Source organism: Pan paniscus, chromosome 4 (genome assembly GCF_029289425.2).
Source record: "Pan paniscus chromosome 4, NHGRI_mPanPan1-v2.0_pri, whole genome shotgun sequence".
Lineage (NCBI taxonomy): Eukaryota > Metazoa > Chordata > Mammalia > Primates > Hominidae > Pan > Pan paniscus.
In genome coordinates, this window is record NC_073253.2 from 167,651,875 (window position 1) to 167,679,232 (window position 27,358).

The 27,358-nt window shown below is 42.1% G+C and overlaps 1 long non-coding RNA gene across 1 annotated transcript in view; it reads left to right on the plus strand.

Moving 5' to 3' along the window:
- LOC134730465 (uncharacterized) overlaps positions 1-26,602 on the plus strand; it is a 58,157-nt gene extending 31,555 nt beyond the window's left edge. Inside the window, exon 3 of the long non-coding RNA XR_010112245.1 lies at positions 25,759-26,602. This is a non-coding gene — a long non-coding RNA (uncharacterized LOC134730465). The remainder of the gene's footprint in view (positions 1-25,758) is intronic.
- The last annotated feature ends 756 nt before the right edge of the window (positions 26,603-27,358 follow it).

Here is a 27,358-nt window from a genome sequence, read left to right on the forward strand (position 1 = left end):
GCAAAGTCATAGCCTTTAGAGTTGGATACTGGGCTGTTTCGGCCGTCTGAGAAAGGGGCCATGTTTGCTCTGAATATGGCCCAGCCCCTAGCACTGTGGCCCGCACACAGCAGGTACTGAGTAATGTTTGCTTATCAGCTGTGGAAGGTGGGCAGGTAGATTAAACTCTCTGAGCCTTGGTGTTTTCATCTGACCACAGGACTAGTATATAATAGCTGCTTTTATCAAACTCTTTATATTGATGCATTTAGGAGGTAGGGGCTACTGTTAAGTCGCATTGTGCAAAAATGCAAAATAACTTATCCAAGGTCTCACAGCTGGAAAGTGATCAGTATACCTCCTCATACCTTGAGGACCAAATGTGTGTGTGTATGTTTGTGTGTGTGGGTGTGTGTATCTAATTCAGAGTAGTCAGTGCTTGGTACATGGTAACTGCCCAGTAAATGGTAGTTGTTTTGTTTATTACTGCTGCTGTCCTACTACTGCTCCCAGCACCTCCCCAGGCACTGATCACACCATATCATACAGTCTTGTCCAATCCTCCCTGAGACAGGAGATCTCTGAGCACAGGTCTGCCCAGAGTAGATGCTAACTACATGCTAAAGGCATGAATACAATGAATGAGGAGGTGACTTTAAACCCAATTTCAACTCCTAAGCTAAAAATTTAGTTCCCAGTGAGTATCAAAGCCACTTCTATAAAAGGTCATTGTCACTGCTAAGTAACATTTCATTGTAATCACCTCTGCAGTGTGCAGAGAATTTTTCACGTTGGAAAATTCTTTCAAAACGGTAATGTCAGTTGATCCACCCAGATATGTGGTAGAGAAGGGCATTGTGCCTGTTTTGCAGATATAGTTGGCACCTGTTTTATGAAAGAGGTGGTTAATGGAACTTTTGCTCATTGATGTCCAATTCATGCTCTACCACATCCTCTGTGCAATCTGGGGCAAGTCATTTCTCCATTCTGAGCCTTAGTTTCTACATCAACAAAATGTAAGTAATACTGTGTACCCATGTCGACCTAAAGGAAGAAATTTAGGCAAAATTAATATAAGTAGAGAGTTTATTTGGGCTAAATTTGAGGACTGCAACCCAGAAAACACTTCCAAGTTACCTTGGGAAGTGCTCTAGAGAGTAAAGGAGAGGCCCCAGCTTTGAAAGAAGACAGGGTGAATCAGGAGAGGGGGTGATTACAAAAGATGTTTCTCAGGAATTCTCATAGGTTAGCAGAAATAACATTGATTAGTAATTGGCTATATATTTGTATAGGCTATGAGTTATTATGTCCATGTGCAACATTGTTAGTTTAATTTATAGTTTCTTGGGGTGTTAGTGAGTCTAGAGTCCAAATAACAAGTGGCTTCAGGAGATGATTACTTAGGTCAAGGGAATGGGGTGGGATGTAACTGCTGTCTCATTCCAATGCCTCCCTGGACCTGATAATTTAAAGGGGGCTCACATTCCTCATATAAAAAAGTTTCTTTGCTTTCTCACCCAATAGAACTGCCGTGAAGCTTGCATGAGACACTGTATGGGGGGCCGTTAATTAGGACCAAACCATCCAAAGAGGACAATGGGAAAAGCTATATGGAAAATAACATCTTAAATGTATCAAAGAGCTAATAAGAGAATAAAGAATTAGCTGACTAAAATCTAGTAAAAAATGAGAACCCAGAGAAGTAAACCTAGTATGCAAAGCTGTATTTTCCCTAAGGACATTTACTAATCCAGAAGAAACAGCTATGGTCTTGGCGGCCTCAGGAAAAAATATAAGGCCCAGAGTCTACCAAAAGTGGGGCCTGTGATAACTGTTCTCTTTCCTTCCTTTTGGCTGGGATCCCAAATGGCTATCTCTGAAAGTTATGATAAAGCATAAGTAAATTAATTCCCACAGACTTATAGGTTCTAGTCATCTAGGTCATCCAGAAAACAACAAACCTTGAACTTGAATTAAGGTGGTTCCATGCTGGTAGAGTTTCCAGACTCTTGGTAAAAGCAAACAAAATTCCTTTGTGCAGAAAAATAGCACCATTTTAGGTAACAAATCATTCTTACAAATACTTTTTCAAATCAAATGTCTGGCACACAGTGAAAAATAGTCAGGTACTTAAGGAAATAAGAAACCTGAGTGAGAACAACAGAAGCACACACACAAAAACTTTAGTTATTAGAATTGTTAGACACAGAATATAAGGAAAATGTGTACTATGCTTAAAGAAATATTGGGGGACAAAAAACTATGAGAAACTATATTGTAAATTGAAAAAACAAACTTTGAAAACTAAAAAATAAAAAATTAAGAACTCACAGTCTGTTTAATGGTACATTAGATACAGCTGAAGAGAAAATTAATTAACTGGAAGGCAGATCAGAAGAAAGTATCCAGAATGTATCCTGAGAGACAAAAAGACTAAATATATTTAAGAAAGAATGATAAAACACAGTGAGAACATCTAACTATTGTAATTGGAGTGGAGTTCTAGAAGGAAAGAGAAATATGAAGAGATGATGGCTGAGAATTTTCAGATCTGTTGAAAAATACCAATTTCAATATTCATGAATTCAAGAAGCCCAAGTAGGATACAAAAAAAATCTATATCTTGGTATATCATAGTGAATCTGAAGAAAACAATCTTAAAAGAAGCTGGAGAAAAGGGATAGTATTTTCAAAGGAGTGACAGAACAGCTGACTTCTCAATAGCAATAATGGAAGTCAGAAAACAGCAAAATAACATCATTGATGTACTGGGGGAATGTACCCCAAACCCCTAACTTAGTATACATGGAAATATCCTGTAGAAATGGAAGTAAAATAAATGCAATTTTTGCCCAAACACTCCCCAGATAAATGGTCACCAGTAGACACTCACTAAAGATATTCTTCAGAAGAAAATAATTCCAGACGGAAGATCAGAAATGAAAGATGAGCAATAAAAGAAAAAATAGGTAAATTGGATTTCATAAAAATGAAAATATTTTGTGCTTCCAAGAACACTATAAAAAAAAGACAACCCACAGGATAGGAGAAAATATTTGCAAATCATATATCTTATAAAAATGTATATCTAGAATATATTAAAAACTCTTACAACTCAATAATAATAAAAAATAACCCAATTAAAAAATGAACAAAGGATCTGAATAGACATTTCTCCAAGGAAGATACATAAGTGGCCAATAAGCACATGGAAATATGTACAATTTTATCAGTCATCAGGGAAATACAAGTCAAAACCATTCAGATACCTTTTCATACCCACTAGAATGGCTAAAATAAAGTAAAAGAATAACATGTTGGTGAAGATGTAGAGAAACTGGAATTTTCATACACTGCTAGTAGGAAAGTAAAATGGCACAGCTACTTCAGAAAAAGTTTGGCAATTCTTCAATAATTAAACATAGAATTACCATATGACTCAGCAATTCCACTCCTAGGTATATGTCCAAGAAATCAAAATATATGTTCTCCCAAAAACGTGTACACATATTTATAGCAGCATTATTTTTAATAGCCAAAAGGTAGAAACAACCCATATGTCCAGCAATAGATGAATGGCTAAAAATGTGGTATATCCATACAATGGAATATTGTTTGGCCATAAAAAGAAGGAAGGGGACTTCTAGTTTCCAGCCCATCATATAAGGAGCTTAGAAGTTGCCACTCTGTCTTAACAAGTAAAAAACTGAACAAACTGAAAAATAACTTTTCTTGTGTCTGTAAGAGAAGTGAAGTCACCGGGCAAACGGCTGCCCCCAAACTAGAGAGACAGATAGGTGAATATAGAGAATCACAACATACCAGAGCAGAAACCATGAGTAGAAACCTCCATGAGAGTCAGTGCCAGGACAGGAAAACCTGAACTGTAACTGTGAATTGCTGGAGGCTTAGTGTGGAGGCTTAGTTTGACAGTTAAAACTCCAGGGGGACCCAGTCATAGAAGGACCACCACACTTTTGTGAGTTTTATCTCCAGAAGCTCTACTAGGTCCTCACAGTGAAAAATCAGACAGAAAATCCCCTTATGCTTCCAGCAGGGGAGGGGAAAATGAATCATTTTGAAATACCCCAGAGCAGGGGTCCCCAACCCCTGGGCTGTGGACCAGTACTGGTCCAGGGACTGTTAGGAATTGGGCCATACAGCAGGAGGTGAGCGGCAGGTGACCAAGCATCATGGCCTGAGCTCTGTCACCTGTCAGATGGGTGGCGGCATTAGATTCTCATAAGAGTGTAAACTCTATGGTGAACTGCTCATGCAAGGGATCTAGGTTGCATGCTCCTTAGGAGAATGAAGGCCTGATGATCTGAGGTGGAACAGTTTCATCCCAAACTATCCCCTGCCCAACTCTGTCTGTGGAAAAATTGTCTTCCACAAAGTCTGTCCCAGGTGCCAAAAAGGTTGGGGACCACTGCCCCAGAGCATTATGTTCTTCTTAACAAGGGTTGCCTGCAGAAGAAACTATTTTACCAGACTCTAATCTGCTGGGATATATCAGAGCCTGATTGACCTGTAGAAAGAGAAATACCCAGTTCCAGCCAGCCTTAGTCATCCTGTCACACATAGGGGGAAAAACAAAACTGAGAGGCACTGATGAAGTTCACAGTTCAGAGGTACAGGTTCATCAAAAGACTGAGACCTAGGCCAGGTGCGGTGGCTCATGCCTGTAATCACAGCACTTTGGGAGGCTGAGGTGGGTGGATCACCTGAGGTCAGGAGTTTGAAACCAGCCTGGCCAACATGGAGAAACCCTGTCTCTGCTAAAAACACAAAATTAGCTGGGCATGGTGGCACATGCCTGTAATCCCAGCTACATGGGAGGCTGAGGCAGAAGAATTGCTTGAACCTGGGAGGTGGAAGTTGCAGTGAGCTGAGATTGTGCCACTGTACTCCAGCCTGGGCAACAAGAGTGAAAACAAAACAAAACAAAAAGATTGAGACTTAATTATAGAACTATAGAATGGTTCCCCTCCCCCACACCTTACCACTACATTATTAAAGGCCGATTTACTGCAGTTACTTTTACCCAGTACATCACATCCACCTTTCAACAGGAAATTACAAGACATACTAAAAAGCAAAAACACATTTTGAAGAGACTGGACAAACATCAGGACAGGAGTCAGGTAAGGCTGGAATGTTAGAATTATAAGACAAATAATTCTTTTAAAAATATGATTATTATGCTAAGGGCTCTAATGAAAAAGGTAGAAGGCATATAATAACAAATGGATAATGTAAGCAGAAGAATGGAAATTCTAAGGAAGAATAAAAAAGAAATTCTAGGCATCAAAAACAGTGTAACAGAAATGAAGAATGGTTTTGATCAGCTTATTAGTAGACTGGATATGGCTGAGGAAAGAATCTCTGATCTGAAGGTATGACAGTACAGACTTCCAAAACTGAAAAGCAAAGGGAACTAAAGACCAATCCCCACCCCCCACCCACCCAGAACACACTAACCAAGAACAGACTATGAAGAACTTACAAAAGGGTGTAACATACATGTAATGGGAATATCAGGAGAAGAAAGAGTCAGAGGCAGAAGCAATATTTGAAGCAACAATGACTAAGAATTTCCCTCAAATTAATGCCAGACACTAAACAACAGATTACATAAAGCTCACAGAACACCAAGCAAGATAAACGTCAGAAAAATGGCACCTAGGATATAATATTCAATCTTCAGAAAATCAACAATAAAGAAAAAATCTTAAAAAAAAAAAACAGAGGGGGAAAATGCCTTACCCATAGAGAAGCAAAGATAAGAATTACATCTGACTTCTCCTCAGAAACCATGCAAGCAAGAAGAGAGTGGAATGGAATATTTAAAGTGTTAAGAGAAAAAACCCACCAACCTAGAACTTTTTACCCTATGAAATTATTCTTCAAAAGTGAAAAAAATAAAGACTTTCTCAAATAAAAATTGAGGGAATTTGTTGCCAGTAGACCTGCCTTGCAGGAAATGTTAAAAAAGTTCTCCAGAGAGAAAGAAAACATGTAGGTTGGAAACTGGATCTACATAAAGAAAGGAAGAGCATCAGAGAATGAATAAGTGAAGGTAAAATGAAAAAAACTGGTTTTTCTTAGTCATAACTGATCTAAGAGATAACAGTTTGTCCAAAATAATAGCAACAATGTACTTAGATATATGTATATATATATATGCTTATGTATGATTATATATAAATGACATGAATGACAGCAATGGTATCAGTGACAGGAAGACAGAATCAGGAATATTTTATTACTAAATAGTACTTGCACTATCCATGAGGCAGTATATTTTTATTTGAAAGTGGACATGGATTAGCTGTAAATGTATATTGCAAACTCTAGGGCAATCACTAAAAGAGGTAAACAAAAAAGTATAACTGATATGCTAAGAAAGGAGAGAAAATGGAATTATATAAAATGCTCAATTAAAATCACAAAAGGCAGAAAAAAGGTGGAAGACTAAAGTAGGAACAAAGAACAAGGGCAACAAATAGGAAACAGTAACAAACACGGTAGATATAATTCAACTAGATCAATAATCACTTTAAACATAAAAATTGGTCTAAGTACACCAATGAAAAGACAGATTGTCAGAGTGGACCAAAAACAAGACCTAAATATATATTTTCTATAAGAAAACCACTTTAAATATAAACACACACAGGTTAAAAGTAAAGGGATGGCAAAATATATATCATGCTCACACTCATCAGAAGAAAGTGGGAGTAGGTATTTTAATTTCAGACAGAGCAGACTTCAGAGCAAGGAAAATTATTAAGGATAAAGAGGGGTATTACATAATGATAAGAGGGCCAATAATCCAAGAAGACAGGAATCTTTAATGTGTATGCAACTAACAACAAAGTGTTAAAATACATGAGACAAAAACTGATAGAGCTGCAAAGAGAAATAGATGAAACATTATTACAGTTGGAGATTTAAACACCAGAAATGGATAGATCCATCAGGTAGAAAATCAGTAAGGACATACTTGAATTCAATAGCACTATCAATCAACTGGATATAACAGACATCTACAGACTGCTTCATCCAACAACTGCAGATTAAACCTTCTCCTCAAGATCACATGAAACATTCACCAAGGTAGATTCTGAGCCACAAAACACACTTGAACAAATTTGGAAGAATGGAAATCACACAATATCTTCTCTCAAACCACAGTGGAATTAAACTAGAAATGAATAACAAAAGGATAACTAGAAAATTTCCCCCAAAACTTGGAGATTAAACAAGAAACTTCTAAATAACACATGGGTCAAAGAAAACTTCATGAGAAATTGATTATTTGATTGATTGACTGATTGATAAGGTCTTTATCAGGTTGGAGTGCAGTGGCACCATCATGGTTCACTACAGCCTCGGCTTCCTGGGCTCCATTGATCCTTCTGCCTCAGCCTCCTGAGTAGCTGGGACTACAGGGGCACACCACCACACCTGGCTAATTTTTGTATTTTTTTTGTAGAGGTGGGGTCTTTTCATGTTGCCCAGGCTGGTCTCAAGCTCCTGGGCTCAAGTGATATGCCCACTGTGGCCTCCCAAAATGCTGGGATTATAGGCATGAGCCACCATGCCTGGCTTTCATGAGAAATTTAAAAAATATTTTGGACGAAATGAAAATGAACATAGAACTTATCAAACCTTGTGGAATACAGTAAAAGCAACGCTTAGAAGAAAATTTATCACATTGAATACATACACTAGAAAAGAAGACCTAAAATCAATGATGAAATCTTCCACCTTAAAAAACTTGAAAAAGAGCATATTAAATCCAAAGTAAGCAGAAGAAATGATAAAAATTATAGTAGAAATCAATGAAGTTAAAAACAGAAAATCAATAGAGAAAATCAAAATCAAAAGCTGGTTCTTTGAAAAGATCAATGAGGTTTATAGACCTCTGACCAGGCTAACTAAGAAAAAAAGACAGAAGATACTTGTTAGTATCAGAAATATAGGAGGGGACATTACTCCAGATATCATGGACATTTAAAAGATAATAAAAGATATTATGAAAAACTATACCAACCAATTTGATAACTTAGATGAAATGACCAATTCTTTGAAAGATACAATCTACCACAACTTACATGAACAAAAAAGGACAATCTGAATAGGACTATATCTGTTAATGAAATTCAATCAATTATTAATAACATTGCAAAACAGAAAGCACCAAGTCCAGATGAGTTCACTGGTGAATTCTACCAAACTTTTAAGGAATAAATTATACAAATTATCTACTACCTTCTTCAGAAGATAAAACTAGACAGAATACTTCGTAACTCTCTCACTCACTCTATGTGGTCAGCATGACCTTAATACCAAAACCAGACAAAGACATTACAAGAAAACTACAGACTAGTATATCTCATGAACGTAAATGCAAAAATCATCAACAAAACATCAGCAAATTGAATAAAAAATATATAAAAATTAAATTTATAGCCCACCACCAGTGGAATTTACCCTAGGTATTCAAGGCTGGTTCAACATTCAAAAAAAACCAATTAATGTAATCCACCAATCAACAGGCTAAAGAGGAATATCACATGATCATATCAATAGGTGCAGAAAAAGCATTTGACAAAATTCAACACCCATTCATGATAAAAACTCTCAAAAAACTAGGAATAAAGAGAAATTTACTGAACATTTACAAAAAAACCCTACAGCTAATATCATATGTAATGGTGAGAAACTAGACACTTTTCTTCTAAGATGAGGAACAAGGCAAGAGTATCCCCTCTCCTTTTCAATATCATACTGGAAGTCCTATCTAATTCAATAAGATAAAAAGGAAATAAAAGGTATATGCACTGGGAAGGAAGAAATAAAATTATCTTAGTTCATAGATGATGTGATCATTTATACAGAAAATCCTCCCTCCCAAAATTGGCAACAAAACTCCTGAAACTAATAAGCAATTATACCAAGGTGGCAAGATACAAAGTTAATATACAAAAGTCCATTGCTTTTTTATATTGAGCAAAAAACAAGTGGAATTTGAAATTTTAAAAATTACTATATGCATTAGCACCAAGAAAAATGAAATGCTTAGATATAAATCTAACAAAATATGTACAAGATCTATATGAGAAAAATTAGAAAACTCTGATGAAAGATATCAAAGAAGTAAATAAAGGTAAAGATATTCCATGTTCATGGATAAAAAGACATAATAATGTCAAGATGTCAGTTCTCCCCGATTTGATCTGTAGATTCAATGCAATCCCAGCCAAAATCCCAGCAAATTATTTTGTGGATATTAACAAATTGATTCTCAAGTTTATATGGAGAGGCAAAAGACCCAGAATAGCCAACTTGTTATTGAAAGAGAAGAACCCCATCAGAGAACTGAAACTATTTGACTTTAAGACTTGTGATAAAGCTACAGCAATCAATACAGTGTGATATTGGTGAAAGATTAGGCAAATAGGTCAATGAAACAGGTTAGAGAGCCCAGAAATAGACCCACATCAAAAGTGTCAACTTATATTTGACAAAGGAGCAAAGGCAATACACTGGAGCAAAGATAGTCTTTTCCATAAATTGTGCTGGAACAACTGAACATCCACATGCTACAAAATGAATTTAGACATAAGTCTTACATCTTCCACAAAAACTAATTCAAAAGGATCATAGATGTAAATATAAAACACAAAACTACAAAAATCCTAGAGGATAATATAGGAGAAAAATCTAGGTGACTTTGGGTATGGCAATGACTTTTAGGTACAACACCAAAAACATAATTCATGAGAGAAATAATAAGTTGAACTGTATTAAAATTAAAAACTTCTACTCTCCAAAAGATAATGCCAAGAGAATGAGAAGACAAGCCACAGACTAGAAGAAAATATTTGCAAAACACATCTGATAAATGACTTATTCAAAATATACAAAGAACTCTTGAAACTCAACAATAAAACATAAACAACCCAATTTAAAAATGGGCAAAAGACCTGAACAGACATCTCAACAAAGAAGATATATAGATAGCAAGTAAGCATATGAAAAGGTGTTCCATATCATGTCATTACAAAAATGCAAATTAAGACAATACTACCACTACATACCTAATAGAATGGCCAAAGTGCAAAACACTGACAATACCAAATGCTGATGAGGATGTAGAACAATAGGAACTCTTATTCATTACTGGTGGGAAAACGAAATGGTACGGCCATTTTTGGAAGACAATGTGGCAGTTTCTCACAGAACTAAATACACTTTTACCATACAATTCAGAAATCACACTTCTTGGTACATCCTCAAATGAATTGAAAAGTTATATCCACACAAAACCTGCACGTAGAAGTTTATGGTAGCTCCTATACATGGAAGTTTATGGTAGTTTTATTCATAATTGCTAAAACTAGGAAGCAACCAAGATGTCCTTTGGGAGGTGAATGGATATATAAACTGCTATATATCTAGACAGTGGGATATTTATTAAACACTAAAAGAATTGAGCTATCAAGTCATTAAAAGACATGAAAGAAACTTAAATGCATATTACCAAGTAAAAGAAACCAATCTGAAAATGCTATATATTTTATGGATCCAACTACATGACATTCTGGAAAAGACAAGGTTATGGAGTCCATAAAATGATTAGTGACTGCCAAGGGCCTGTTTGGAGGGATGGATGAATAGCGGAGCACAAAGGATCTTTTAAGGGCAGTTGAAACTACTGTGTATACTGCAATGGTGGATATATGTCATTTTACATTTGTCAAAACCTATAGAATGTACAACTTCAAGAGTGAATCCTAATATAAACTATGAACTTTGGGTGATAATTATGTGCTAACGTAGGATCATAAATTGTAACAAATACACCATGGTGGTGTGGGATGTTGCTAGGTGGGGAAATTTTGCATGACTGAGAACAGGCAGTGTACAGAAATCTAGGAAGAATTTCTATACTTTCTGCTCCACTTTTCTGTGAACTCAAAACTTCTCTAAAGTTTATTATTTTTTAAAAAAGAAATAAAGTATTGATACTTGCTTCAACATGAATGTACCTTGAAATGGTTTTGCTAAGTGAAAGAAGTCCATTATCGGAGTTCACATATTATATGATTCCATTCATATGATAGTCCAGCGTAGGGAAATCTATGGAAACAGAAGAGAGTGGTGGAGAATAGGGGGTAAGAGCTAATGGGTACAAAGGTTGTTTTTTTTTTTTTTTTGAGGTGATTAAATATACTAAAATTGGCTGTAGTGATGGTTGCACACTAAAATCTACTGAATTGTACACTTTAAGTGGGTGAATTTTATGGTATGTAAATGACAACTCAATAAGTTGTTTTAAAAAGGTAAACATAACCTTAACACTAGCAAAACAAAAAGGAAATGAAAGAAAGAATGAACAGCAAAGAAAGTGGTACATTTAAATGAACACCAATGGAGCCTTAAAAATATATGTAGAATTAAAATGCACAGCAACTATAATACAAAAGTCAGGAGGGGGATAAATGGTGTTAACATGTTCTAAAGTCTTTCTATTTGTGAGGAAGATAAATATACAAATCAATTAGACACTGATGAGTCAAGGATGCATGGGTAAGCACTAAAAAGTAAATGACTTCCAAATTAGAAGAGAAAAAAATCCCAAAGAAGTCAATACATAAGAGAAAATGAAACAGTTATAGGCAGAAAAAAGAACTATTAGCAATTATATTAAATGTAAATGGACTAAATTATTCTTTTAAAAGATTAACACTGTCAGACTTGGGGGGAAAATATGAAACCTAACTATATGCTATTTATAAGGGTCACATGTAAAACATAAGAATACAGAATGGTTAAAAATAAAAAGATAGAAAACGAAATACTATAGAAGTGCTGAGCAAGGGAAAACTGATGTAGCTGTGTTAAATTCCTATAAAATAGGCTTTAAGAACACACAAGTGTTCACAGCATAATTTGTAATACCCAAATATGAAACCATCCAAATATTCATTGAGAGTACAATGGATAAATTGTAGTATATTCATACAATGCAAATGAATGAACTACTCACAACCTTGGTTCTTAAAAATATAATGTTGAGCAAATTGGAGTAAGGCACAAAAGAATACATACAGTATGAATCCATTTTTAAAAGCATTTAAAAAACAGGCAAAACTAACAATTTTATTTAGGGAGGAATAACTAGGTGTCTATGAAGGCCCCATTCAGCCTGTCCACATTAAGGGTTCTTCCTGCAGAAATACAGGGAGATTTTTGGCAGGCTCTATATCTGGATGGGCTCTGCCCATGGTAATGAAGGGGCAGGGCAAGGTGGGGAAATTTAGAGGTCAGGATGAGCCTAACAACCACATAAAAATTGAGGCTTCTTTGACCACTTCTTGCTAAGGGCAGAGAAGGTTCCAAGGGAAGGGATGATAAGGGTGGAGCCACAGAGGAGAGAACAGAGCCCTTCTTATCTTCCTGGCCTGTACTGTCTGGCCCCAAGGTGCCAGTACCGGCTGCCTTCTTGGGCCACCTTTTGGGCTGGTGTGGCCATATTTAGTATCACATGGCTCTTATTCCCAGCTGACTCATCCACTGCAAGCTTGGGATCCTGGACTCCACAGCATGTAGAATTAAAGGTGCTTAGGCCAATTTCCCCTCTAATGCATTGAACAAGGGAGGTCTCAATACCTGAATTGCAGGAGCAATTAGGATAATATAATCTCAGGCTATTTCTATAGTTAGGTTGGCTCAGAGTGGGGTTTCAGTAGGAATAGGGTTTTCCAACAGTGGCTTCAGCTCAGTACCCCAAAGCCGATCTTTTGCCTTATCTCCTGTGTCTGATTTGGCCACATCTGCAGCTGGTTGGGGAGTCTGCATAAGTGAGTGCTTCCACTCAGACCATCTGATGCTTCAAGTGGCAAAAGTAGAAACTGCTGGTGACATTTTACTTGACGTAGTGATTCTTTTTTTTTTTTTTTTTTTTTTTGAGACGGAGTCTTGCTCTGTCGCCCAGGCTGGAGTGCAGTGGCGCCATCTCGGCTCACTGCAAGCTCCGCCTCCCGGGTTCACGCCATTCTCCTACCTCAGCGTCTCCGAGAGGCTGGGACTACAGGCACCCGCCACCATGCCCACCATGCCCGGCTAATTTTTTGTATTTTTAGTAGAGACGGGGTTTCACCGTGGTCTCGATCTCCTGACCTCGTGATCCGCCCACCTCGGCCTCCCAAAGTGCTGGGATTACAAGCTTGAGCCACCGCGCCTGGCCAACGTAGTGATTCTTACAGGGTGAAAGTGATGCATGGCTTCCCTCCCTCCTGCTCTCCTGCATTATCTCCTTTCTTCCTGCCCTCTCTTCTTTTTTTACTCTTGATTAGCATTAGGATCTTAGTTGCATATTTGCAACCGTTATTACAGAAATCAATCTGGATTTGTGCAAAAAAAGGGTTTATTGCAAGGATCCTGGCTTGGCAGCTTGTAGAAGGACTGAGGGAGAGGCTGGTGGGCCAAGGACACACAGAGACGTCATCCTCAGATCTGATTAGAACACTGCTACTGCTGTCCTGGCTGCCACTGGCCACTGGTCCACTGGACTTGCAACTCCATTCTGCTGCAGCCCAGTACTCAAGGTCCCAGATGCCACCAACTTTGTGATGAAATAGGAAGGATTTCTGCTTCTCTCTGTCTTGCATACATGTTTGTGTCCCAGATGGAGTCACTGGACAGGCTGGCTGAATTTCAGGGGCCAGGAAAACATATGTCTGGCCTGTTCGGCTTCCATAGAGAGAGGTGGGGCTCAATAGGACTTACACAGTGGCTGTTTCTTCAAACCCAGGAAGGGGCTCTGATGTTGGGCACACAAAAACGTGATGAGCACAGACTGCAGTGTCGTACTTCCAGTGCTGGGCACCGAGGGTGAGAGGAGAGTCAGGCACAGCCCCTGCCACCAGATGGGATACAGATGCATGATAAATTGCAACATGGGGATCAAAGGGCCACCAAGTTAGCACAAAGGACAGGGAATCCAGCCTCAGTTTCCCCATCTGTAAAATGAGAGTAGTAGTCATAGTGCTTGTCTCCTATGGCTGTTGTGAGGAATAAAAATAGTATATGTAAAGTACCTTCTATTGCATGGGCATGTGTGGGGCACTGGACTAATGGCAGGTGTTGGCATTAAAGAGGCAGTTCAGCACAGTGGTTGGGAATGTTGTCATTCTCACTTTGGGGCCCCATGGCCCTTCTTCAGATACAGAATAGTGAAGTGGTAGAGACCATAGGCTCTGGAGCTAGATTGAAACCCAGTTCTCACTCATACTAGTTAGGGGGCTTTGGCTGACTTACTTTAAGTGGCCACACCTCAGTTTCCCTATCTGTAACCTGGGAGTGGTCATGATATCTCATACAGCTGCTGTGAGGATTACACAAGTAATAGCTTTAAAAGGTCTCTGAGGCTGGGCACGGTGGCTCACGCCTGTAATCCCAGCACTTTGGGAGGCAGAGGCGGGTGGATCATGAGGTCAGGAATTCAAGACCAGCCTGACCAATATGGTGAAACCCCATCTCTACTAAAAACACAAAAATTAGCCAGGTGTGGTGCTGCACGCCTGTAGTCCCAGCTACTTGGGAGGCTGAGGCAGGAGAATCGCTTGAACCTGGGAAGTGGAGGTTGCAGTGAGCCGAGATCGTGCCACTGCACTCCAGCCTGGGCAACAGAACGAGACTCCTTTCCAAAAAAAAAAAAAAAAAAAGTCTCTGAATAGTGCCTGGCATGTGGTTACAATCTTAAATAAATGCTAGTAATTTTTATTTTTCAGAGACCTATTGTGGGCACAAAGCCCTGACAAACTCCAGACAGCCCTGTTTTGGATGGAGACAACAATCGCACATGACAACTAAAGAGGAGTAAGGCATGGAGCTAGTGAAGGCTGAGCGTGCTGTTCCGACTCTGTGTCAGCAGCCTCAAGCCTCCGGGGCACAGCCCATGTGTGTCTGCAGCCTCCCAGATGCTGCCAGCTCCCACCAAGTTCCTACTGATCCCCTACCAGCCTGTTCCGCACCCAAGCCTTCCATCTTGGTTTGGCCTTATCACAATTTTCACAGCACACCTGTCTTGCTCAGGATTCTCAGGATTTTGAACTCCACCAAAGACTTGAGGGGTAATAGAGTCAAGTGCCATCTGGCCCTCTGCCATCTTGCTCAATCCCATTCCCCAGACTGCCCCGGGCTCTTTCCTTGTTAGTTGCGGGGCAATGTGGTCTAATCTTTCTTTCCAAGTCTTTTCTTGGGAGCAGCTTTGTCATCTAGTCTGCCTTCTCCTTACTCTAGGACAGTGGTTCTCAATCAGGGATGATCTAGTATTCCAGGGACATTTGGCAGTGTCCAGAAACGTTTTTTATTGTCACAATGGGGGCTGGAGTTAGGGAAGTGCCGCTGGTATTTGCAGGTAGAAATTGGGGATGCTGCTAAACATCCTATAATGTGCACAGGGCAGTCTCCTACGAGGAAGAATTTTCCAATCCCAAGGCTAAGAAGCCGCTTTCTAGGAACCGTGCTGAATGAAATGGTCTATATCTTGTTACAGTACAAACGTATAAAGAGGAAGGCAAAAATGCCCCCCAGTCGTACTATCCAGAGACAACTAGTCCTCATTTTGGTATCATCCCTCCAATCTGCATATTTACATGTAGATTTATAGATGCGCATAATTTGACAGAAACATGCTCATGCTATATGTGCTATTTTGCAACCCATTTTTTTTTCACTCAACAACATATGATGGGTATCTTCCACCGTCAACAAAAGTAAAATTGCAACATCTTTTTTAGAAGGCCGCATGGCATTCCATAGTAGGGATGTAACACTTTATTTAGACAATCCCTTATTGATGAATATTTAGATCATTTCCAGTATTTTGCTGTTATAAACAACACTGTGATGAATATCCTTGTATATACATCTTAGTGCACGTGTCTGAGTAAATCCTTAAGATAAATTCTAAGAGTGGAATTGCCGGCCAAAGAATAACATGCCCTTTTTGGACTTTGGATACTCAATGCGGAACTGCCACTTTAAGGCATATTAACTTACACAACTCCAGCAGGGCACTGGGGTACCTATCTCTCTGCTCGTTCTTCCACCCTGGATATTATAAATAGTCTTAATCTGCAAAAGCAATTGTTTAAAGCATTAGCAGGGAAGAGCCAGGAATGCTCAAAGCTAAGTGTCTGTGTTTCTCTTTGGCTGTTGAAATCCTGGGATTTGAGTTATCCCTTCTGGAGCCTGATTTTATTTTCTCTCCCTGAGCCCCGCTCCCTTTGTGGACTCCTCAGCCAGGCCAGGGCAGATAAGAGGAATTCGGTGAACAGACTGGGGGCCCCACTTTGGGGCTGCTGCTTCCCGGTCCTGTGGTCCTCTCTGGTGGCTGAGAACTCTCCTGTCTTCCTCGGTGGCTGCTCTGCTCCCTGGTAGTGAAGGAATCAGGGGTGTGTTCCCGCTGGGGCCACCTCTGTCTATGGCTTTAACCATCTCTATCTATGGGGCCATCTCAATCTATGTATGGCCTTAACCGTGACCATCTCTATCTATGGGGCCATTTCTATCGATGGCCTTAACCATCTCTATCTGTGGGGCCATCTCTATCTATGGGGCCATCTCTATCTATGGCCTTAACCATCTCTATCTATGGGGCCATCTCTATCTATGGCCTTAACCATCTCTATCTGTGGGGCCATCTCTATCTATGGCCTTAACCATCTCTATCTGTGGGGCCATCTCTATCCATGGCCTTAAACATCTCTATCTATGGGGCCATCTCTATCTATGGCCTTAACCATCCCTATCTGTGGGGCCATCTCTATCCATGGCCTTAAACATCTCTATCTATGGGGCCACCTCGATCTATGGCCTTAACCATCTCTATCTATGGGGCCATCTCAATCTATGGCCTTAACCTGAAGCCTCCCCTGTTCCTTGTGCTCAGCGGGGCTGCTCCCTTTTCCTGGTGAAGTCTTACATAATACTAGCTCATATGGACACAGTGGTTTCAAGCTTACAGTGTGTGGGGTTTCTTTTGTTCCTGGTTTCCATGATTCCTCCCAAGAGCCACACGAAGTGGTTATGATTCTTGCCCTTATTTTTCTCAATACAGTGAGGCTCAGAGAGAGGAAATGCTTGGCCTAGTCCCACCGCAGGTGAGCAGTAGGGCAGGTGGGATTTGAACTTACACCTTCTGTTTTAAAATGTACCCAGGATTTGTTTAAATTAGGTACGGTAAGACCCACGACTGTCACGAAGGACGAAGTGTTTATACTTACACAACTTCCAGCAGGGCACTGGAGTACCTATCTCTCCGCCCCTTCCTCCACACTGGATATTATAAATTGTCTTAATCTGCAAAAGCAATTGTTTAAAGCATTCTAGGTCCCTAGAAACAGGAGGCATCGCACGCCGTGCAAGGCCACATGGGGAAGCGCCAAGGTTCAGCAGGAGGTAGAAGGAGTGAGGGAAGGGGTTGTCCAAAAGTCTTGATTGTGGTTTCCATGAGAAAAAATGGGTCAGACAGGTTAAGCAGGTTTAGGACTGGCCAGTTTGAATAATTTCAGTGGGCTCCCAGGTGTAGCGACTGCCTCTCGTAGTCTGATACTCGGCCCTGGATTGATGAGGGCAGGAGGATATGGGAAGAAGGGGCTTGATGATATGGGAAGAGTTTGATGGGTAGTTGGAAAAAAGATAAAGTCCAGTTGGGCTAAATTGATTGACATGCATATGGAAGGGACGCTTGTAAGGAAGGCACACTTGTTTGCTATTTCTAAAAACTGGCTAGCCCTGGGAAGGGCAGTCTCTCCTCACTCAGTGGGGCCACAGATGCCAGAGCATCAAGCATACAGAAAATAAGAAAATACACACCTCCCAACTCTGTGGTGCTGGGCTGAACCTGTCTCAGGTCAGCCTGTGCACTTTTCTGCTCCCCACACCCATTCTGTGTGTCTGGGATAGCTTTCCTAGAGAGAAACCTTCTCTCCAAATGACCTCCACATATTGAGAGTCTCCTGGGGTGTAACGCATCAGTGTGCTATTTTGCTTCATCCTGGTAATGACTCTGGAAGGAAGCAGTCATTATTCCTGTTTTTCCGGTGAGTTCTGAAGAGGGGAAGTGGTTGGATCCAGGGCACGCAACTGAGCTGGACCAGGTGTCCTCACTCCAGGGCTTCTGCTCAAAGAGAAGGAGCTTGCAACGAATGCTTGTTTCATATGGAATAGGAAAGAGGGGAAGGTATTTAAGAAAGTTACCCTGCACATTTATCACACCTGCTGGTAGAGGAGCTGGTTTTAGCTGATGGAACTTCTTGCTGTTTGGCTTTGAGGTTCTCACAAAAGCTTGTAGAGAGGCTGCTTGGTTTGTCCCTGGTCTTGTCCACTCCTCCAGCCCTGTCCCCCCTCAAGCCCATGCCTGATATCTTCCCTTTCTCCTAAATTTATCTGTCCAGTGTTCTGCCATTTCAGGAGCTTGTGTTAGTAGGAGCCAACTGATGTGAGGTTGTTTGCAAGGAACAGAAACCAAACTCAAATGGGATTACGCCAAAAGATATTATTGGCTCCTCATAGCCAGTCTGAGGAAAGGCTGGGAATGGAGCTGGTCTTAGGGCCTCATGTGCCACTCGCTACTCCCAGCTTTGCCCTTTTCTCTGGCTTTGCTTCTAGCTCTGGGCTCTGTGGCTTCATACCCTTCCAGGTCCATGGCCCAAGGGACAAGAAGAGTTTCTCCTGCAAATCTTGTCAGAAAAAAAAATCCCAGAGAAGATCTCTGATTGGCCCGCTTTGGGTCACATGTCCTTCTCTGGACCAGTCAGTGGCCAGGGGAATGGAATGCTAAGATTGGTCCAGACTGAATCACGTGCTGCCTTTATGGGAAACAGGGCTAAGATTTGTTACCAGGAGAAGAAGTTCCTGGGGGAATATTTTGGACAATTGAAGAAAATATGCTTTTGACTGTCTTGTCAAGTAACATGTTCACACTTTCACAAGGGACTTCTGAGGATAGAATGCCCTAATGCAAGGAGATGGAATGGTGGGAATTTCAGGCACTATGACAGGAATTTAATGGAAATATTTTTGGCTTAGGAGAAACTTGGCTTCTAAGCTTGAAAATGACTCCATCTTTTTTTTTTTTTTTTTTTTTTTTTTGCCAGCAGTGCCCCACCAGCAAATTCCCAGAGTGAAAACTAGTATGTATATACTGTATTTTAGAATGGTGTGGGAGTTTATGTTTCTGAAATTAGAATGCATCTTATAATTGAAGTGCATATTTAATGTGTTACCAGGCAATAGACTGTATTAGTTAAAAATGAGAGATCTTTCATTGGATGAATTTAGTTCAAATCTTGGTTCTACCAGTTCCAAGCTGTAGAAAAGTTAAATCAAATGACTTAACTTTGCAGCAACCTCCATTTTGTGTATGCAACATGGTGCTGGTAATAATATCTACCTCACCTAGTTATTGTGAGGAATAAATTAAAAAACAGATATGATTGAGCATAGTGCCAGACACACAGAAAAGCCTCAGCAAATATTAGCTATTATTTTATTTATCTAATATTTGTAAACCTGCAAGCTAAAATTGTAAACCTATAAGCTAAAATCAAATTAATGGTTTAGAGTAAGGGTTCTTGATTGGAAGCTGCAGAAATTAACTTTTAAAGAGAAAGGGGACTTTTAGAAGGCATGTCAGGGCTCATAGAATTGATGGGAGGCTGTAGACTCAGGCTTGATAAGTGGGCAGAACAAAATAGATCTAGGGGGGATCAAGAATCAGGAAACACAATAACAGTCAGAATCAGAAACCACTCTAGATATTTCAAACAGTAGGTATTTAATACAGGGAATTCATTACAAAGATGTTGGAAGGGCTGACAAGCAAAAGAGAGAAGACTCACAAGGAAGAATAAGGCTGTTTTCTACAGGACAGGAAGCTGCCACCAGTCCCTGGGCTGGAGCCTGAGAGCCCACATGCCCCACTGAGCTGCTGGAGGTGCCACTGCTCCTGCTGTTAAAACCTCCTTACTGTAGCTGGGTAGGAATCCCAGGGCCATACTCCTGCAGATGCAGCTACATCGATGCTACTGGAAGTCCCCTGCAGTTATGCTCAGTTGTTTGCTGCTGCTGCTGAAAGCCATTGCCAGAAACCTGAAACAAATGGCTTCTCCCTTCTTCTACCTTCTAACTTCCTGTGAATGTGTCCCATTGGCAGACCCTAATAAAAGGTCATTGCAAGGGAAACTGGGAGAGAAAGTTTGCAGACTCCCAACCCTGATGGTACAGAGGAGGTAGCATGGGGGAGTGAGGAGGTGAGAGGCATGGACACCACTTAGTTTTTGTCCTTATCAGGAATAGGGTGGCCTAGGCACTCTTGTCCTGACCATGGGTATCCCTCTGGCACTTGGCACTTTGAATGCCAAGCTCTACGTAGGAGCACTTCACACACCCTGGTCAACAGGGAGTGGTGAGAGGGAGAGTAGATCCCCATTTCGATTTGGGGGAGGCCTGGGGGCCCTGAATCTTCCAGGAGCATACACAGTGTCAGGGGGTTCACAAATTGAGGTGATGGGCATGGTGCTGAGAAGCCTCCAAAAGGACAAATATTCAACTTGATGAAGTACCTCACAATCAACAGAGACTGAATGAAAACACTAGGGATGGTGCTGCCATTTTTACTAGAAGGACAAGGTAGTGACAAGACATTGGGTGAATGTCAAGAGGCAGGAGATGGCTAGTGACCCCCTAGGAAAGTGGCGAGGGTTAGAACTGACAGTACACAAGTCCTTCAAACCTGCATCTGGCTTCACTGTATGCGCAGAGTGCTGAAGGAGAGGCCAGAGGAGCTGGGTCTGCTGATGCCCACTCCAGAGGCAGGCTCAGGGCAGGCCCATCAGCACCACAGCAGGAGACAACAGCGAGCCCTCGGCGGGCACCAGGCCAATGCTTCCCACGTACTCCTCAGGTAATCCTCGCAGAACACGTCAAGCACACACTATTAGCATCTCCTTTTACAGAAGTGGAAACTGAGGCACAGAGTGGTAAGATAAGTTATCTACAATCACACAACTGTTAAGAGGAGAAGCCAGAAGTCACCTATAGAATCTGGAATCTGTTTGATTCCAGAGCCTGTTTACTGATTTTAAGGGCTGAGAAGTAACTCCTTTAGGATTTTCTAACCTATAGATGGAGAAACGTGGACATCTTGGTGGGGGTGGGGAAATTCAGCCTACCGATCCCCAAAATGTGTTCGAGTTCTTTATTCATTCAAGTAGTAAGAAGTGAAACTGAAAATTTCAGAGGAAGCTCCATGACACAATAAATATCAGAAACTAAATTACATGTTGAGATGAGTTCCCCTGGGCACTTGTGAAATGATTTATCCAGCCTCTGGTGACCTGACTCTTCAGCCCCTCACTCACGTGGAGGCTGTAAAAAGGAAGCGAATGAAGCTTGGGAGAGGAGCTGGGGCCAGGAGCCCCACCCTATCCCAAGAGTGCTTTTTCTTTTACTTCAGGTCAAGAGAGAGGAATTTCAATAGAACACTTGGAGGGCTTCATCCCTGTCCCTTGCAGTCAGGGGATACAGTAGTGGGCAGTGTCTGGCTCTCGCTTGGAAAATCGACAAGATAAGACCATCTTAGTGATTTCACTGACTGCCCCAACAGCAGACGTGAAAGAGAGGTTGTGGCCGCAGTGGGATTGGCCACCTTCTCGAGTTTCTTGGGGAAGGCATACATGGACATTTCCCATGGATTAGATGAGGGCCACAGGCAAAAGGGCTGGAATGAGACCATCCAAGGTCTGTCCAAAAGGCCCCCTCCCCAGGAGAAGGTGAGCTCTTAGCAGCTGGAAGCTGGAGGGGGCAGCTGATTCCGAAAGGCTATCGATAGAGGAAGCAATGAGACTCAAGAGATGACATCACCCACATTGAGGGCCTAGCACTGGTGGGGGGGGGTCTCTGAAGAACTCACAAAAGCACCCACGAGAATCAGCTTTATGCTTGCAAGCAGAGGACAGTATAAGGCAGTCCCCATCAAGTGGACCCTCTCCTGTCCCCTTTTACCTCCCCTCCATTCTCCCTGCCATCCCCATTCAAGTGCAGAACAGTGGCAGCAGCTGGCAAGTGAGAAAGGGGGTGAGTGGGAAGGAAGAAACTGGCCTACCTTACCTTCTTCACAGAAGGCAGGCAGTCTTCCTGCAGCAAGAGGTGGCTTTCATCCAGGCATCCTCTAAGCATTTCCAGGGCACCTGCTTGACACCAGGCCTTGCTTGGGCATGAAGGCAGTAGGGTCATGGGTGAAAGTGAAACGAAGCTGTGACTCCAGCAGAGCCCCTGCCATCTAGAAGCTCCCATTCTAGCCTAAGAGGCTGGCATAGAAAAGGTACTTACAAAATGGTGGGATGCATAATAACAAAGGCTCATCTTCATTGAGTATCTACTCTGTGTGCTAGGCACTTTGCCTGAATGCTCGCTCAATCCTCCTAACAACCTCGAGATGAGTACTGTTGTGCCCATTTGACAAACGAAAAACTTGGAGCTCCAAGAGGTTATGTGGATTTGAACTCAGTGCTATCTGACTCCAAATGTGAAGTTTTGTTTGTTTGTTTTGTTTTGTTTTTTTGAGGCAGAGTCTCGCTCTTCACCCAGGCTGGAGTACAGTGGTGCAATCTCAGCTCACTGCAACGTCCGCCTCCCCAGGTTCAACCAATTCTCCTTCCTCAGCCTCCCAAGTAGCTACGATTACAGGTGCCCGCCACCACACCTAGCTAATTTTTTGTATTTTTAGTAGAGAGACAGGGTTTTGCCATGTTGGCTAGGCTGGTCTTGAACTCCTGACCTCAGGCGATCCACCCACCTTGGCCTCCCAAAGCGCTGGGATTACAGGCGTGAGCCACCGTGCCCGGTCCAAGTGGCATGTTTTTAACCACTCTGCTGTAACAGTACACAGAGGAGGCACCCAGGGTGGGTGGCGTGTGGAAGAATGGGGTTTGGGGGCATGTGCTGATAAGAGAGAGAAGTGCATTCCAGAAAAGTGAATCAGCATTTTCAAAGGCTGTGTATTTGTGTGGGTGCAAGACACTGTTTGTGTAGCTGCTAATTAGCGTTGATTGAGCACTTACTGCATTTCAGGCACTTTCCTTGTATTTAATCCTCACAGCTTGCTGTGTATTCTCACCGGCATTTTTAATAAAGGAGGGATCTTAGGCTCGGGGAGTTGTAGCCCAGAGACCCACAGACAGTAGAGAAGAGAAACCAGAACTAGCACTCAGGTCTGTTTCAGACTAGCCGTGTTCTCTCCACTACACCAGCCATGTGGCTGGAAATTAGCATCAATAGGAAAGGACAGGGATAGTCGACTTTTGAGGGGTGTTCTGGCTGCCCCATCCAACCCCTTTTTTGGAAGTGGCCCCGTAATTTCTTTTTTAGGAAACCATAGCTCCCCAATCGTCCATCTTCTTGCTTTGAGTGGGACCCACCCTGCTCCCTGCCAGTCAATATACTGACTACCCTGGCCACAGGATTGATCGGTTCAGAGATGGGCACGTGATCCCAGCTGGTCCAATCACAGGGAGCTCGGGGGCTTGAAAAGGTGCTTCCGGGCGGAGGCTTTCTTCCTGCCTGCCCTGAACTGGGAGGGCCGGGCATGAGGTTCTTCTTCTTTTTAGTTTGCAAGCATTTATTTTATTCTATTCACACTGTACTGGTATTATACAACCTGCAAAAAGTACAAAAGACTAATCCATGTTTACATGCTGGGTCAGAGCCAAGTTGCAAAAAAGGAAGACAGTACAGACAGATACAAAAAGAGCTCAGGTGTCCCGTACAAGCCACAAGCCTCACCGTCACGTGAAGTATTTAAAGCTGTATATATCGCCACAGGAGAATCTCTGGTCTTTGCAGCAACCACACAGAGGTAGGGGTGGGAGGAGGACTAGGCTACAGCCCAACTGGTGTGAAGAGTCGGGGAGGGGGAGCCCAGGAGTGGGGGCGGAATCCTGGGCCCTAACGTGGGCATCTGGTGGGCAGCAGGGCCCCTGACTGAACCCGGCAGGCAGAGCCACTGTGGGGAGACCACGTGTTCTCGTTAAGCCGACAGACCATGCTATAAATGAAACTAGGGAGAGTCAGGGACTACTTGTACTTTAATAACCGCCCACCAGACTCACAGACACAGTGTGTCCCAGGTGGGTCATCAGGCAACTGCACTTCATGTCACAGTAATAAATAGGAGGCTGAGATTACAGTGAAAAATTCAGTGTGGACGTTTCTGTGGGATGGCACAGTGCTTATCACTCTGAATAATGAGGCATTCCTTTCAGTATCTCGAAATGCCAAGTTCCCTCCAGCCTGGGGCTTTGGCACACCCAGTTTTTGCCTGGACTGTTTGTTCTTGCACCATGTCTTCACCCAGATCCCATTATCCAGATCCTGCATGAATTCTGCTTTTCCCTGGAGCCTCCCTGGACCCCTGAGGCTTGGCTGGCAGCCCCTGCCCCTGGGCTCCCATTGTTCCTGGCTACCAAGCAGAGGTCAGCCTGCCTTGTAGCCAGGCTGTGAGCTTTTTAAGAGTGGGGACACTTTTCCTAGTGGTCTCTCCTCTGTCTTCAGTGCCTAGCCTAAGTGCCTGACGCATGCTTGTTGCCTGATGACATAAACAGAGGGCAGGAATTGTGTCTGATTCATCTCTGGTTGGGCATCACCCAGGGCTGGCTTCATGGGCTTGCGACCAGGGCCATCACATAAGGCCCTAGAAAGATGGGGCCTTGGTCACCACGTGTGATGTCACCATCGTTGTCTTGAAATTTTTAATAATTTTTTTTTGAATTTGTGTTTCGTAAGTGAAGTCTGATGGGACCCCAAGTATGCTTTAGGGACTTGGAGCCTCAGCTCTCACACAGTCCTGCCTTCCATCACCTCCCCAGGGTGGGTCAGATACCCATCCCTCCACCTCCACCCCCTGCCCCTGCCCTATGACTGCTGCTGTCCTCCATCCAGCAGGCACGGAGAGGATTAGGGGTAGGCATGCACACTTAGTGGCATCTTTCGGTAGGGCATGGCCCAGGGTTAAGCACCACAGTGCATCTGGTGGGTGGCCAGCTGGAGGCTGTGTCCAACCAGGTCCAGCCTTTCGCCCACCCCTGATCCAGGTACCCAGAGCATGTTGGCTTAGAGCGTTAAACATTCCCAAGGATCCCTGTCTGCGGTGGGTTGGAGAACAGGCTGTGGGAAGAGGCAGGCTTGGCTCAGCTTCCCCAGACCCCGCCCTAGCCAGGGCAGGTCTTGTCAGTCCAGTCACTGGCTGAGGGTGAACCCAGCTGCCCTCAGACTCAAGCAAGCATGCGTGTCCCATGTTGCAGGGTAAGGCCCCAGGCACTTGCGAACTTCTGTCCTCTCCCTGCTAGTATCCCCCATACCAGAGAGAGTATCCCTGTACCCAGGAATGCTCCAGCAGCTGGCTCTGTGTCAGGTGTGTGTGTATGTAAGTATGTATGGGGGTGTGTGTGTGTGTGTTGTGTGTGTGTGTGTTCCTCTCCTCCTCTTTTCAGCCTTCTTGTGTCTGGCTTGTTTGTCTCTTGTGGCCACTTAAGGCACTCCCATAGGGTTGAGCCACATAATACAAACTGTAATTTCAGTGATTTTGATAACGCATTAAATGCTCGCTCTTTTGCATTTGAAACTGGAATTTCACAATATAAAGCTGAACAGTAAATTCATGCCAGTAATAAAAAATTTTATTTTTTCTTTACTTAGAACATCAAATAGCAAATGAATAGCATCATAATAAGTCAAGAGAAAGACCATGGAAGAAAGAAGAAACTTTAACAGCGCTTTTTTCATGATCTTTGAACAAGGAGCTCTAAATTATCATTTTGCACTGGCTCTGTCCCAGCTCATGTTTGTTGAGTGAACAAATAAATAAATAAATGCATACATACATATTTATTAGTACGTGGAACACACTGATTATCTTCCATTTCCTAACAACACTGTATGTAATCAGGATTGCAGGCATGTTATGAAATACTAGAATAGCTGAATATTAAAATTATTCTGGAATCATGTATGCTTATTGTTGGGGTTATTTGTGACATCTCCAAAGTCATCACAGTTTTCTCAGCATCAATGTCCTCATCTCACCCCAGTCCTAGTTCTAGTCTTAGTGGAATAGATTGTATCAGACTAATCCTCTGACAGACAACAATGATCAACTGTGGATGAAATTTTAAAACAACTATTTAAACATGCCAGAGAGCAAACAAAAGCAGACAAGTTAGAGGGACTTCAACCCATGAAATCAATAAACGTACTGACTGAGACTCATGCACACACACATGACAGAGGGACAGAAGCTCTATGAGAGGTGGACCCTTATCCATTTTGTTGATGGCACATAATATATGTTCAATAAATTTTTGTTGTCAAATGAATGTTTTGTTTGGCCGACCTCATTTATTGTTTTTTCAGTTTTATTGAGGGATGATTTATGTAAAATAAAATTCACACTTTTTAATTGTACCATTTTATGAGTTTCACAAACGTATACAGTTGTATATCTGCCACTATGATCAAGATGTAGAGTATTTCCATCGCCATAGAAAGTTCCTTTATGCCCCTTTGCAGTTTATCCCTTCCCCAGCCCCAGCACCTGGCAATCGCTGACCTGATTTCTATAGCTTTGCCTTTTCCAGAAAGTTGAATAAATGGAATCACACTAAATGTAGCCTTTTGTGTCTTGCTTCTTTCTTTTCTTTTTTAAAAATTATTATTTTTTGAGACAGAGTCTCGCCGTGTCACCCAGGCTGGAGTGCAGTGGTGTGATCTCGGCTCACTGCAACCTCTGCCTCATGAGTTCAAACAATTCTTGTGCCTCAACCACCTCAGTAGCTGGAATTACAGACGTGCGCCACCACACCTGGCTCATCTTCGTATTTTTAGTAGAGACGGGTTTTCTCCATGTTGCCCAGGCTGGTCTCAAACTCCTGGCCTCAAGTGATCCACCCGCTTTGGCCTCCTAAAGTGCTGGGATTTCAGGCATGAGCCACTGTGCCTGGCCTGTGCCTGGCTTCTTTCTTTCACTTGTATAATACCTTTGAGATCCATCCATGTTGTTTCTGTGTATTAATAAATTATTTCTATTATGGCTGAGCAGTATTCCATTGTGTGGATATAACTCAAATTGTGGATTTTTGGGTTGTTTCCAGTTTTAGCAATGATGGATTAAGCTACTATATTTGCATGTTCATCTTTGTGTGAACAGATTTTCTTTTCTAGGAGTGGTATAGCTGGGTCATATTGGTAAGTGGATACTTAACTTGGTAAGACACTGCCAAACTGCTTTCAAAATGGCTGT